Source organism: Tympanuchus pallidicinctus, unplaced genomic scaffold, assembly GCF_026119805.1.
Source record: "Tympanuchus pallidicinctus isolate F22 unplaced genomic scaffold, pur_lepc_1.0 scaffold30, whole genome shotgun sequence".
Taxonomy (NCBI): Eukaryota; Metazoa; Chordata; class Aves; order Galliformes; family Phasianidae; genus Tympanuchus; species Tympanuchus pallidicinctus.
In genome coordinates, this window is record NW_026294748.1 from 2,248,204 (window position 1) to 2,263,366 (window position 15,163).

Consider the following 15,163-nt stretch of genomic DNA (forward strand, 5'->3'; position numbering starts at 1 on the left):
TGATTGCAGCAGCAGCGAAGATGCGATCAGCCCCTTTCCTCCCTCCCAAGTCAGAAGATTGTGTCACTTATTCCCCTGTAAACAAAGCAGCCAAAAGAGAAGCCCAGCCCAGAAATGAGAAACCTTCCCGGAGCTGTGGAGCAGTGCTGGGGCTCCATCATGTGAGCTTGGCTGTGTGACAGCTGCCTTGTGCTGGAGCACGGCACCCCAACCCCACCAACAGCAGCAGGTCCTTGTGGTCCTGCCTTGCTCTTGTGCTTCCCAGCCTGAGTTCAATGCTGCTACCTGCAGCAGTGGGGCTCAGAACGCATTGGCTGCTTCGAATGAATCAAAATGCTCCTCCAGAGCCCTGCTGGGAAGCGCAGTGTGATGTGGGGTGATGTGGTCAGCAACACCTGCTGCACCCTGTCTATCACATTTAAAACTGTCCTCTGCCTTCTGCAACCAGATATCTGCAATGAGAGGTGCTGGCCAACATCAACAACAGCGGGGCCAGGAGAACCTGATGCAAACAGAGCTCATCTGCTTGCTGACTTCCACCTGTGTTGCAGCACAGCTTTGCTCCAAGCAGTAAACCCATGCTGGTTCTGGCAGCCAAGGCTGGAGCATGCAGTCAGTGGGGCTGTGTTGCACCAAGCACAGCCCAGGGCTCTTTGTGCAGCTGCTCAGTGTAGTAGAAGTGCTTTCTCCCTTCTCTTTCCTCCTGACCCTGCAGTAAAACATCTGCACAGCATCAACACCGATCTGAAGATGTCCGGCATCTAAAAGCATCGTGAGAGCCCTTCCTCATCAAAGAGCCCGAATGCCTTTGTTTGCTGCTGCCTGCTGAGGAAGGATCAGCCCCAAGGACCCTTGTAGTGCACACAGAGCTTGTTTGAAAACTGATCTCGATCTGCTGCCTTCGTTTTGGTTTTCTATCAAGTAGTAACAGCAAAAGATGTTGAGGGCTGCAGGGAAGTTAATGGGCACAGCCTACAAAACCTCACCGAGATGCTGTGAAACCTTTGAACCAGTGCTCAAATAGATTTTTAAATAGAGTCCCAGGCCTCGATGCACTCAAGGTGATGAAAGAAATGAACCAAGAGTTCTGACGGTGCTGCGCACGGAGGATAAATGGATTTCTCATTGATAATGCCAGGGGCTGAAGCCAAGGGATTCATCAGCACATTTTGGCATCCCAGGGGAACCGTGGGACTCCATCCTCTTGTTAAATCACACGTTACCAGGAGTGGGTATGAAGGAATGTGAGGGTAGCAGCAGCTGGAAGCCCATCTTGCACCCCATAAAGCTCCTGAGCATCTCTAGAAAATGACATCAACCCATGGATGTGGCTGCAGAGAGGTGAGTGCTAACCCAGCTGTGTTTGTTGCAGGGGAGGAATCTGCTCTCTCCATTCTGATGCTGTGAGGACCTGAGCTGCTTCCCATCCATCCAGGACTGCAGAGGTGCATGCATTTAGAAACAGCAAGAAGGGGAGGAACACAAAGATCCTACTGTGCCCCCTCGGGTCTGCTCATAGCACATCCAGCATCCCCTGTGTGACCCTGTATTTTCAGTTAGCAGGGTCTTGCTGGCAAAAATAGAGGCAGAAAGATGTGAGGTTTCTTGCCCCTAACATGAGGTTGGAGCAGAAAGAAGAGCAGCTTGATTGCAGAAGTCCTATCAATAACCAAACGTGCACCAGTGGACCACCACATCCACCCGATGCAGCTCTAAGCCGAAGTTTTCCTCCCCTCGTTGCTTCAGCAAAACAGAGGCGAATCCCCTAAAGATGGCCACGATCCATTGTGCAACAAGCGACCTATATTCCGGCCACATACCGCAGGAAAGCAACAACAAAAGACAGCGGCAGCTCTTCCCTGCCCCCTTCCCCTCTCCCTGCAGATGTCTGTCGGTTAATCCGCGGGGGCACAGGGACCAAACCCACCCCTCCTCCCCCCCCCGGCTGGGTCAGCGGTGTCACAGCAATCCCCGCAGCCTCACCCTCATCCCTACCCCCACCCTCATCGCTTGCATCCCAATTCCCAGCCCCACCTTCATCATCTTCATCCCCACTCCTACCCCCACCCTCACCACCTTCGTCATCCCCATCCCAACCTCCGTCCCCTTCTACGTCCTCAACCTTATCTTCATCACCCCATCCCCCTCCACATCCCCACCCTTACCCCTATCCTCATCATCTTCATCATCACCCCTATCCTCTCCATCATCATCATACCCATCCCCCTCTTACCCCCTCCGCATCCTCATCATCGCCTTCATCATCCCTAGCCCCCTTCTCATCCCCACCCCTGCCCCCACTCTCATAATCTGCATCCCCATCCCTACCCCCATCCTCATCATCATCTTCATCATCCCCAACCCCCATCCCAGCCCTCTTCTCATCCCCCCCTATCTCCGTTCTCATCATTTCCATCCCCATCCCCCTTTCCGTCCCCATCCTCTCCCCCTCCCCCCGCACCCCACAGCCATGCAGGGGTTGAGGCGGTGCAGGGGAGGAGGTTTGATCGCGGCTCACGCCGTGAGCAGGAACAAAGCGCCGGGACCAGGAATGCGGAGCAACCAACAGCATTTCTATGCTAATGAACTCTCCGATCAGATCCCACCGCCTGTGGCAAATGGAAGTGAAAATCCGGGCTTGAAAGGACGCAACTTTTATGGCCGACGGAGCGTCGCTGGGCTCCTACACCGGTCCTGCTCCCTCGGTTTTATTTATAATTGACTTCCACCGAGCTGGAGTACTGCGCGTTCCAAATGGAAACAGCTGTTGGAACTGAAAATCAGCATTGTAAAGCGCGGACGTGTGCAGTTTTGTGCTGTTTACTCCTGATTGCTCTGCTCCCATCGCTCAATGGCCCGACCCCAACAAAGGATGCTCCGGCACAGGGTTAAACCCCTCCTGCATCCCCACGTGCTGTGCAAGATGGGCTGCGTCCCGCACCGAGCATCCCATGTGGTACTGCAAGGTGCAGGATGGAAGAAGTCTGTCCCATGTGCCCTTCAGGGCATGGAAAGGACCTCATCTGCTTCTCCTTTGGTATCTCAGTAGAAACTGAGACTCAGGCTAGCAGCAATGGAAATATTGCTAGGAAAGAGTGTAAAACCTGCCCCAAACTGTGCAGAATTCCCGTGCCTTGTCCTGTTAAGGGGACAAAACACCAACTTGCTGCCAAGAGCATTGGTCTTCTCTTGGTTTCAGATGGATTGCTGCACTTTTTTTATGCCTTATATCAGAGGTCACTGAGACTACGGGGCAAGGGATGCCTCCAACCACCACCTGCCCATCGCCCATCATCCTGCCAGCCATTCCCCACACAGCTCCCTGGCACCAGTGCTACATCAGCGGGGCGGAAGCAAACTCCTCACCTTTGCACAACCAGCCAACATCAGCTCAGCACGCAGAGCCCTGCTCCCTCAGCAACAAGACCTGACAAGGCGCTGGCCCCTGGAGGTTGACCGCTGGACTCCCTGACCTCATCCAGTCACTGCTTTTTAGCAGGCGTGATGTTCTGATCAGCAGGAAACAGAGCTGACGTGCTGCTGCTTGGTCCCTCATTGCAAACAAGCCGTGCCCTCCTACACACCGAAAACACCAGCTGGTGAAGCTTTGGCCATCCTGCTGCTTGTTCTCAAGGGATAACGATCCAAAGGCCTCGTGTTGCAAAATAAACTGGAGATCCCCACGGATTGCCAAATTCCTGAAGTCAACGTGGAAACGTTGCGCATGGGAGAAACCCTGGCTGTGCAATGCAGAGGGGAGAAGGGCTGGGAGTGAGCTCTGCTGACGCGGTGCTGAGGGCTGTGGATGAGCACAGAAGGTGCTCTCTCTTTCTGTAGAGAAAAGCAAAGCAGCCATCCAGATGGGCCAGCCATGGAACCCAACCGTAGGTGCCTGCTGCAAACATTTCTGTAGGTGGAGTTGCTGATGGGGGAATCAAAGCTCAGCTTTTCTCCATGGGGAGATTGCAGCAAGCTTTCTGCACTAAGGGCAGCAAAGGGCCTGGATGCCTGCTACCAACAGATCCAGAGGGGGAAAAACCTGCTAGCAAAACCAGACCCTGCTGCAGGAGGGATATCCCTCCTGGGTGCAGAACCCAACCGTGTGAGCAGACCTGCAATAAAACCCTGAGAAGGAGGACTGGATACGGACAGCACCTCTTGCATCAATGCTATTTCTCCCGCTGGGTGTCAGTCACTTCAGATGCTCCGGTGTTTTTAAGGTGGTTTGCTGGGAAGAGAGGTGTTTAGAAAGCCTGTCACTGAGCAGCGTGCTGCAGTCTTAAAATAACCCATTAATTAAAAACTGGCCCTGAGCTTCTTGGGCCCTAAAAACAACAGAAGTGGGTTTTTACGCTTTGCCAGCCGACCGAAGGCCTCCGATTAAATATTAACCGCTTCATTCAGACCACAAGCAACGTGCAAAGCTATTTACTGCTCCAAACAAACACATCCAGCCATGATGGGTGGTGGTGTCCACACCAGCAAGTTTCCCATGTGTGCCTGAGTCAGCATGAAGCCAGGAGGCATTTCAGCACACGTTTCATTGGGCTCAGCACTCGGGTGGGTGCAGCTCTCTCCAGGAGCGCGCGGCTGAGCTGCAGACAGCCCCATCCGTGGGCTGCTGACGTCAATGGTTGCCTCTTTGGATCTCACTTTGGTGGCTGGCTGATTTATTTTCCTTTCGTCCCCTTCTCAAAGCCCAGTGTGGGACCGGCAGTGGCTTGACAGCAGTTTTTTAGGGATGCAGAAGTGGATGCCTTCGCTCAGCCCTGGGTGGCGGCAGTGGGGACAGAAGCACGGGGCATCAATGGGAACCAAAGCCAAACCAATGCCACAGGCCAAGGCAGCCCATTCCTTGCAACCCAGACCAATGCCCCAAGCAAGAACTGCCCATTCCTTGCAACCCCTGTCCATCTGCAGTGACCCAGCCAGGCTGCAGTGCTGCTCTTTGTCCCACCAATGGCTCGGTAATGGTACCACCCCTCTCGTGCTCCCTGCCAACTTTGAAGGCTTTCCCCCAGGCTTCCCTGGGTGTCATTCGATGCCCTGGAGCAACAGGGACAAACGGTGATTGTTCCCCATCTTATTTCTAATTATGATTGGGAATAAGAAAGCAGCTGTGCTCCTGGTTGGGCCCCCAGCCAGCCCCGTCCCTCCCCCCATTTCACAGCCCTACACTCAGGTTTCTGATGCACCGGGATCAAATAACCCATCACTCAGGGTAAGATATTATCCCCTATTACCAATTCAATGCAAACAGCTCTCGTCTTCCTCAGATTAAAAGCCAATTAAAAAGCGTTGCTTTTCAAGGGGAGAGGAAACTGAGAGGGGGTTTTTTTTTTTGTGGTTTTTTGTTGGTCTCTGGCAAGGAAGCAACATCCCTCAGAAGTGCTATGGGAGGGTTCTTTTAAAGTCACATTGATCTTGCTCAGAATATTTTGGGCCTCTCGTCTGCACAGGAAAAGGGAAACACAGAAAGGCCAACAACAGAACCTCAACAACTCATGTTCTAAAAAAAGAGAGAAGGAGAAACTTTGACTTGCTGGAGGATCAACGGTGTTTGCTTGAGTCAGCAATTGTGTTTTGGGTTTCAGTTTTGTCTTGGGGCAAGGCAGCCTTACTCTCAAGGTGAAGAGCAAGCTGATAAATCTGGGAGAAGCTTCAAGCCCAGAATGTGTTGATTCCCTACCACATGGAGGGCAGAGCCAGCAGGAAAAAGGCACTGGCTCTGCAAACAGAAACTGGGATGAGTGCTGGTAAATCACGTGTCACAGAGGAGGAGGTGACATTCAGCTTTGAGAGGAGGGAAAAAGTGATTTGAAGCCAGCTCTGTGCTCACCAGGACTGCAAGGCTGATTTTCTGCTGCCCACTGCTCGCACAAAAGCCATCTCTGGCCTCAAACATCTCCTCACGCCCTGGGTGCAACACGTCCAGCAAAAGCCAGAGAACCCATTTGCAGCCTGCATGCACTGAGTGCCCCAAGGTCACGCTTGCAGCTCCTGCTTGCTGTTCCTATGCACCAGTGCTGGGTTTGGAAGAAGGGCAGAGCAAGCCCATCCGCTTCACTGGCGAGGTAGGTGACCTAATGAGCTCCTGTGCAACGTGAATTATCTTCTGTTTCTACAGGGATGCTAAAGTAGCACAAAAACATGTCTGTCAATCTGTCAGACTGCATTTTCGTCTGTCACACATTAGCCCAGATCTTCCTGTCTACAAGCAGATAGTAATTTGTTGCTTCCTCTTCTGTTTGCTTTTTAAAAGCCGTTTCCACCTGGATTATACACAGACACACATCCATACACAAACAGCAGCCAGCCCCTCTCTCTGGCCTCATTCTTTATCCTGGTCTTAGCGAGGCAGACCAGGAGCAATGTACCCTAACCCTCCCCACAGCCCAACCCACTGCTGGTGCAGAGGCAAAGCAGGGGCCAGGCTGAGCCTCCCTGGCCGTGGGGAGCCCATCCCAGCCCATGCCAGCCTGCACTTGCCCACCTGCAGAATGTTCCCATGCAACCACAAGTTTTGCATGGGGAGAGGAGGGGCCCAAGTGCAGCAAACTCCAAATCTTGCTCCCACCATCCTGGCTGAGCGCGAGCACCGACGCGGCGGAATCCACCCCACGTCCCCCTGCTCCAGCTTCAGTGACCTCTGAGATCGCACCAGGAGCCCAACGGGCAGAACAGAGGGAAGCAGTGGGATGTGGACACAGCCAAAAGGGGACAACGGGGACACACGTGTCTGTGATGGGTGCAGCGGGGGGCTGGAATGCTACGTGGCCATTCCCATCCCTCTCCCTTTCATTTCCGCCCAGGAAAAGGAAGGCTTCTCCTTGCTTGTGTGCTTTCTTTCCCAGCGTTCCCCCAGCTGCAGCTCATGAAACCCCGTCTCAAGCCACCCCGTCGCCATGGCAACGGGCCGAAAATGAACAGATGGTGCTGGGTGGCCGAAGCCCCATGGAGGGGGAGCAGCACGGCATGAGGAATGAGCACCCAGGGGACGGGGATGTCATCCTTCGGCCACGGCGAGACGTCTGCATGGTGTCACCCTGGAGTGGCCCTGCAGGATGGGGGGCACAGACGTGGTGCCCTCCCAGTGGGGTGGCACCCGCTGAGACCCACTGTTCACAACTTGGATTCTTCCAGCTTCGGCTGCTCGCAGACCCACGGAGCATCACCAAACCTCACCCCACGTTCCGGGGTGTTGCACGGCATCCCCCAGATGGATTCATCCTGAGCAGGCTGTGCGGTGCAGACCAAACTGAGCGCTAATCTCCCCATGGATTAATTGTCCACGTGGAGCTTTGGAGCAGACAAACACCCAGACCCTGCCAGACGTCCCCACCTGAGATGGGATACAAGATCCATCCTTTGCTTGCGGGATGCTCAGAGCTGAGCCCGCTCCCCCTGCTCCTCGTTCCTATGGCCTTGGCTCACGCTGACAGAGATCCTGGCCTCAGGGGGGGCCCAGCCCGGCCCAACCGGCTCCCAGCCCACACCCGTGAGAAGAGCTGGGCCCCTCCTGCCTCCCAGGTGTGGCTCTGCCCTGCGGGAACCGCTGCTGCCAGCCGGGATGCGGCTGTGGCTGGGAGCAGGGGAGCAGGGGGTGGATCTGCAGCCTGGTTTGCTGGATGCCCTCAGCATCCCAAATCATCGCATTTTTTTTTGTTTTCTGCTCCTTTTGGGTTCAGACCCCTTGGGAGGCCACGGCTCGGTGATGCTCCAGGTGATGCTTTCCCCAGCTGAGGGGCGGACAGCAGCTCCCAAGCCCAACTCTTTGGGCTCCTCCACCGCTCAAGGACAGCCTCCCACAGCCAGAACCCCCTGTCAGAGGGAAGCACACAGCCCCCAGCAGCCCTGGAGCTGCTCCAGCCCTTTCTTCCCCAGCCCGGCAAGCCCTAACCCACAGCTCTGCAGAACAGGTTGGGTGCAGCTCTGCTGTGCCAGCTTCCCACGCACAGCCCTGCCCGCCCGCACCCCCCCGCCCCAATGGCCCTTCTCTTTTTTTTCCTCTCTTTTTTTTTTTCCGGATCAAAGCTGCCTCCCCTCCCTGTATTACAAACATTATTCAGCTCAAGATAAGATGCTCTCCAGCAGCTCTTTATTAATCCCATTGGAGGCAGAACGGATGCAGCGAGATAGGGACTCAGCGTGGCCAGGACAGTGACAAATGTCCCACAGAACACCTTTGCAAAAAGAGAAGTACATTGTTCTGTGTGGGTTTTTATTTTTGGCCAGAAAGTCTTGTGGGAACTGTGGGTAATAATTAACAATTATTGAACTTTACACCCACCGTCCCTCTCTCCATCTTGGCTGGCTGCTATAATAACTCACCCAGCACTGTGCTAGGGCAGGGTGGACTGCAGAAGAGCTGCTCCCCTCCCTTGCTTTCACACCCGAGCTTGCACCCCTAACCTTGAAATACCATAGAGATCCTTGCATGAGGCTAAAATCATCATTGCCCAGCGGACAGATCAGTGCTGTGGCTTTTATAGCACAGGGTTTCTAGTTATCTGCATCCTGGTGCTGGGAAACTTGCTCACAGCCACCTAGGAAATGCACAGCACACGCATGGTGCTGACTGCAATACCCAAGCATTTGCTGGCGTGCAGGCACCCTTCCTGCCTCTTGCAGCATGGATTCCTAGCAAACACCCCTCACCTGCCTTTACCCCCTTCTCCAGATCATGACTGCAAACCAGAAGTGACCCAAATGCCAAACGAGCAGAAACCAGGCAGGGAAGCCAACAGACCACGTCCACCCACTGCCACAACTCCAACCCACACACCGTGCACTCAGCAAGGTAAGAAACTGGGCCTGGTGTTTGCACAGGCAGAGCAGTCGTGCATCAACCTGTGCACAACAGTTGTGCAGCTATATGTGCGGAGTGATTTTCGACAATCCCTGGGCAAAGAGCTGCCTGATTTTGGCTGCTACAAAATAAAGGAGAGGGTCATCTTGCCCTGCGCTTGTGCAAAGCAGCGCAAGGCGGACAGGTTGTGCAAGGTGCCTGCAGATGCACGGCAAAGTGAGCAGAGCAGAGAGGAAAGGCACGTGGAGGTGAAGGGAGCTGGCCAAGGGTATTCCAGGGAGCGTGTGGCAAAGCCAAGAAGTGCTGCCAGCCCTTCAGAGCACGGCTTGCCTTTGCCATCACCTGCAGGCCAAGCTTTCCCTTGAAGTAAAAGCTGATTCACGCCAGTGAGGCTGCACATCCTCCTGCTTCCCTGCGCGCGAGGTGCTTTGCAGGCACTGGGACACCGAGAGCACAAAACAGACAGAGAGCTAAAAAGGATGCTTTTAGCCTTGTGTTTCAGAAGCGAATATAGACCCAGTGAAAGGCCTCAGATCAATAGTAGCCAAGCTGCGAATCGGCGTCCACCCCCTAAGCCACAGAGAGGGTACAGCTGAGACAGCATCTGCACAGACAGCATCTGCACAGAGCGTGCCTGGAGCTGACCTTGAGGAGCCGCCTTGAAGTGCTGGTGGGAAACTCCTTCCTCCTTCCTTCCCTCTCTCCATCCTCACCCTTCCCATGCAGCCCTTCTTCCCGGCTGGGTTACGTCACTTGGAGCAGAAGCTGAGTCCTGACAAACTCGCTGCACGCTGCAGGTCCGCAGCACATCTCAGTGCCATCCCACTGCACAGATTCTGAGGCAAACCTGCTGCTCCTGCTCATCTCCTAGGCTGGCGTTCCCAAGATGCTCTGCTAAACACAGGTCCTCCTCCTGTCCTGCTGCCTCCCAAAGGCAGAAATCCCCATCCTACAGCTCCAACCCACACCTTGCTGCTGCTCTGTGCACAGCCCAGCCTGCCCTGTAGGCTCGGCCAATTCACAGATCCAGGCTGATACACAGCGGTGATGGATCCGTGATTTGTTGATCATTATCAAACAGCACTAACACAGGGCTGAACTACCCGACCAGGCAAGGATTGAACCTACTTGCCTCTCCAGAGGCTGGCCATAAACAAAACTTAAATAATTAGAGTGCTTGGGCGGAGATGCAGCCTCTAAGTATTCTTAGGCTCAGGCAAATAAAAGAAATAAATTCTTGGAAGGTGCCAGGAAGGATGGGGCAGAGGGAGGCTCATTTTCCACATCACTTGAGTGCAGCCGTTATAAATCTCACTGAGAGATGCACCTCCCCAGGCTAGCGATATTTTTAAACTCCGGCAGAAAGGGGAGAGAGAGAGAGAAAAAAAAAACACATTTTAGTATTTACACCACAGGCGAAAAGAGTATTTAAAAACCAGGATACATTTTTGAAAGTCTGTTCCTGCCATGCGAAGAGAGAAAGAATATTCTTTCTATAGTGTGATAACTGGAAATATCAACCCTGGAGAATTCATTCCTACCACCATCCTTCTCTTGTAGGCCAACTCCCAGAAGGACCCGGGGTTGAGGAGAGAGGGATGAAGGCAAAGGATGGGGTACAATCCTCAGCTTGCCAGCACCCAGCCAGCACAACCAAGAGGGGTCCAGGGTCCCATGGAAACAAGCAGCTGAGATGAATTATGAGATGGCAGGGATGCTGCTGCATGACACATCCCTGATCCCTAATGACCATACATGGGCACAGTCTCAGCTCTCCCCTGCTTGCTGAAGATGCCCCGCTCTGCAGCTCGTTGCTGCTGATAAAGGGAAGAACACGAGCAGCCCCGGCACTGAGCAGCTCCTGCTGCTGTTCCTATGCACAACGCCAAGCTCTGGCTGCTGCCTTCTGTTCCAGCCCTTAAAACAGCACTGCTTCTCAAATGACACAGCCTTGGCTAACTGAGTAGGGTGACATAGGAAGCGGCAACGTGAGGGCATCCTGTGTGCTCCGACCTCCTTGGAGCAGCAGAGATCTCTTTCCTCTGTGCATTTATACAGCCCCTAAACTAGCTTTGATTACTCGTCCTCAACGCTTCCTCCAGGGCAGGAAGGCCCTCAGCACAGGTGCTCTCTGCTGGGGATGTGTCCTTTGGGGTCAGCAAACCCTTCTCCCCCAGCACAGAGGTGCAGAGGGGCACCTGGCTCAGTTTCTACATGCTGTGGCCACATCCCCTCCGCTGCCAGGCTCAGGAACAAGGCTGGTTTTGCTCTCAGGTGGCCATGGGGTGTTGGGTGCCAGCCTCACACAGATGCGTCTTTGTGCCCCGAGCTGTGCTTGCCTGTCCCCAGAGCATCCCCTGGCTGCCAGCCACCAGCTGCGAGCTGCATGGCCCTGCTGTCACGCCTGGCCCTGCCTCCGGATGCCTCACTGCAGCATGGGGGGAGGAATGGATCTTCCATGGGAAAGGAAAAATACACACTCGGGATCTGCCTGATAATGGGATTTTCCCAGGTAGAGAGAATGCTGAGAAGGGAGATGGAGGCAGAGCCGTGACTAACCAGGCTTGGGAGCACCTTCTGTCTCACAGCCAGGTGGCCCATCTGGTACCTGCCGCTGCTTCGAGGCAGGGATGTGATTTGTGGGTCCTGTAATGTTCCTGCATGGCTAGGAGCACACGGAGTCACTCTGCTGTCTCCAGAAAGGTAAATGGGAACCCTCACTGCTGCACCCCGTGTCTTTCTGGGAGGCAAGTCCCACTGAAGCACTTTCCTTTCCAGAACAGGAGGATGGTGATGAGATGGTTCATAGGGTTGGTCCTTTCCTCCCAGCCATCCCCAGCATGCCAAAGGGGCTGGAGATGTTGGCCATGTGTCTCATCTGCAGGAACAGCCTGGGATGCACACACAGCAGGGGGATGCCAGGAGCTGCTGCCTTGGGATTGCTGCAGAGCAAAGAGCTGCCGCAGCCTTTATGGTGCCGGGCTGTGCAAGTGCTGCATCAGCCCTGGGGATGGGGAGAAACAGCAAATGGACAGCATGAGGACAATGCAAGTGCTCGTGGAGGCTGGGACACACAGGGATGGCAGCACAGGACATCATAGAATACAACTTAGCGCTGGCAGTGCTGGCCTTTGAACCTGAAACTCACACTGCACTTTTGTAAGTGCACGACAGCACCAAAGGTGGGAATGCAGACTTTAACCCAGCACGGTGGAGAGCACAGGGGTCAGAACTCTCTTCCTACAGGCAGCACTTCTGCATTTGAGCAGCTTGGGCAGGAGTTTCTGTCCTGCTTACGGAGCCCTGAGCAAAGCAGGCTGTGAGGGTATGTCTGTGTGCAGCACATTCCTCACCTGGGCTGAACCTTCCCTGGGAGAAGCAGAGAAAACCGAAAGGCCAAGAGGATATCTGCACTGCAAACAGCCAAACAGCAGCCAAACAAAGGGAGGGCTGGGGAGAGGGTTTGTGTTTTAGTTAAATATCATTCACCTGGGCTTGGGAGCCGGAATTCTCTGTGCTGGGATGGCTGAGTTCTGGTAATTAATACTGGAGGTGTCTCAAGTGCAAACTGTGTCCCAGCTCCAGCAGCACCAACTCACCCAGCATCGCAGCTGCCCTGATTTCATCTGATGGATTTGAGAATGCAACATCGTTGGGGGGTGCTCAGATCAGAGTACCTTTGTCCCTCTCTCTCACTGATTTCTGCACTTTGCACTAGCCTGGGAAAAAGCCTGAGCAAGAACCACCGCAACCTTAAGCAATGATGTTGCAAGACTCAAACCTCTGCTCAGAGCTCACGAGGACTGTGGCCACCCATGCGAGGACTCAGCAGCTCATCCCTGCAGTCCTTACAGCGTCTGCTCTTCCCCAAAGGCCTTTTTCCTTGATGCTGTCCCCATCTCCACTGCGGTGCTGCTGGTGGGAACGGGCTGTCCCCAGCCTTAGCAGCACAAGCAGAGGGCACAGGGGGAAGCAGCTCACACCAACCGGCTCTTCTGGTTCCCTTTGTGATTCAGCCCAGCTGTGCACGGTGCCCAAAGGATCCTGCAGGAGCCTCCCTGCAAACTCAGCTGCAGCCCGGAGATGCCTTGGGCTCTGCCACCATTGGAGGCTAATCAGCCACCAGCTCCTTGCCAGTGCTTTTCCACGTCCCTCTGCAAACAGGGCTGTGTGCTCCGGGCTGGGAGCTCTGCAGGGAGCAGCAGCTCTGAGCTCCTGTCACCTCGCCCATGCTGACACAGCCACGAGCTCACACTTCAGGCCAGGTTAGAACCCGACAGGTCGGTTCTGCAGCAGCGAGCGAGGTTTAATGAGAAAACAGCAGCAAAGGACACTTTTTGCTTCCTGAAATAGCCTGACGTCGCTGGTTCTGAGCTTCGGGTAGGGCAAAGAAAAAGTACCAACCAACATCTCAAAGGCCGAGCAACACTTTGGCAACTTTTTCCCTTCTGGAAGCTGCTCTGGGATGTGAAAACAGCTTTGCAAAGCACAAGCTGAACCAGATCCTGCAGTGGCACGCAGGGATGCTCCCCACAAAGCAGCCCTCCCTGCAGCTGCAGCCCTGCCTGACCCAGCGCCCGCGGGTCACCGCCGCTCAGCCAACACTGCTTTCAAGAGCAGCGATGGAAAAACCCCACATCACAGCTGGGAGCACCTCTCCCTGCTGAGGATCTCAAAGCGCTTTGCAACCAAAGCTGAGAGGCCCAAGAGGTGGCCTGGGGACAGCAGACGGGAATTTGTCCCCGTGCAAAGGGAAGAAGTTGGGGAGAGGGGTTTCTGGCTTGCCAGCAGCCCCCATTCATGTTCACAGCTCAGAGCCATCAGTTGGCAGCAGGTTTGCATGGAGCCCTGCGCTCAATCCGTTCCAGATGATTGAGTCGATCGTGTTAAAGACACTGTAAGGGCCTCGTTATGGGTTTTACAGCAGGGAACTTTTATTTCCTTATCAGAAGGAAAGCTAACATTGTCAGAAGGTGGAGGCAGTGTACGTGGATAGGAACAGAATGAAACGGCACTGATTAGATGGGCCACGAAGGGTTTTCAGAGAAGCAGGCATTGCCTCCTGCCTTCCTCCCATCAGCTGCTATGCACCAAACAGCATTTTCCAAAAAAAATAAAACAGAAAATCCACAGATTAGGTGGATATATAAATAAAATAGAAAATCTAATTCACTTAGAGAATCCTAAGTTCCCCCCCTCCTCTTCAAGCAAGTGCCTGCATACAAAGCACACGCATGGTGCATAACATATATATGTATACCTTCAGCTTCTGTTAAATACACCCTCAGCTTCTCTGAGCACTGCCCTCCAAGGAACGACCTGCCTCAGCACAGCACCACACCTGTACCAGCCTGTGGTGCTCTGCGCAGCTCTGGATGCACCCATGGCACAAATAAGCCCATGAATGAATGAAAAAGATGAATGAATAAATACGAAACAGAGCAGCAGCCGTTCCTGGAGAGGTGCTGCATCCACCTTTCAGCCAAAAGCGTCACCCATGCAGGCTGTGGGGCACTCAGTGATCATTGGTGGGGTCAGGAAGGATGATCCTGCAGTGTTGCCTGTCTCTTTTGCATGGCAAGGCGCTGCTGGATGCACTGCTGCCTTATCCCAGAGGGACACTGCAAGACAAACTATGGGGCTTCTGCAGAGCAGAGGAGACTGACTGCTGGCAGCACAGCCACCAGAATGGACAAAAATAGACTTGGTGGGGTAAAGGAGTCTCCTGGGACAGAGCAAGGTGAAATGCCCTCAATCACTGCCTGTGTATTCTCATAGGGACTGGAGGAGGATGAAACCCTTCTGGGTTACCCGGAGCAGCAGTGCTGCACTCCCAGAGCCTTACAGAGGGCTACAGGGAGGTTCCTGCCTATGAGGAGAGCTGCATGGGAAGCTGGAAGCCTCCTTGCCAGGAGCAGAGCTGTGCCTGGGAGCACAGGGAGCCCCAGGCTGCCCCTTCCACAGCCTCTTTTTGCAGTGCTCAGCCGATCCCTTTGTCCTGGGAATACAGAAGCATACCCAGACCTGGATTCCATTCACTGTTAACCTCACCCCTCTCACAAACTCTTCCTGCTTTCTTGGCCAGCCACCTCCTGCCCCCATCTCACCTCTGTTTTCCCCCTACTTCAGTTGCTCAATGCAGCCCCCGTTTCCCACGTGCTGGGCGATACAATCTCCGGCTTTGCTTCCACAAAGAAACCCCGGAGCACCAGCCGATTGCTCCCGGCCAGCCCTCTTATCTCAGCCTTTGCAACCCACAGCTCGCAGCGCAGCCATTCCAGCTGCACATCCAGCAAGCTGTTCCCGAATTGCGGAGGAACGGACTCCAATTGCACCCTATCCTCATGCATGTCC

The 15,163-nt window shown here is 54.3% G+C and overlaps 2 protein-coding genes across 3 annotated transcripts in view; one reads left to right on the plus strand and one right to left on the minus strand.

The window, feature by feature from the left end:
* NHERF4 (NHERF family PDZ scaffold protein 4) overlaps positions 1–15,163 on the plus strand; it is a 312,400-nt gene that overhangs the window by 214,814 nt on the left and 82,423 nt on the right. The gene's annotated exons all lie outside the window — the stretch shown is intronic.
* The window catches only part of NECTIN1 (nectin cell adhesion molecule 1), a 70,508-nt gene that overhangs the window by 53,644 nt on the left and 1,701 nt on the right, over positions 1–15,163 (minus strand). The gene's annotated exons all lie outside the window — the stretch shown is intronic.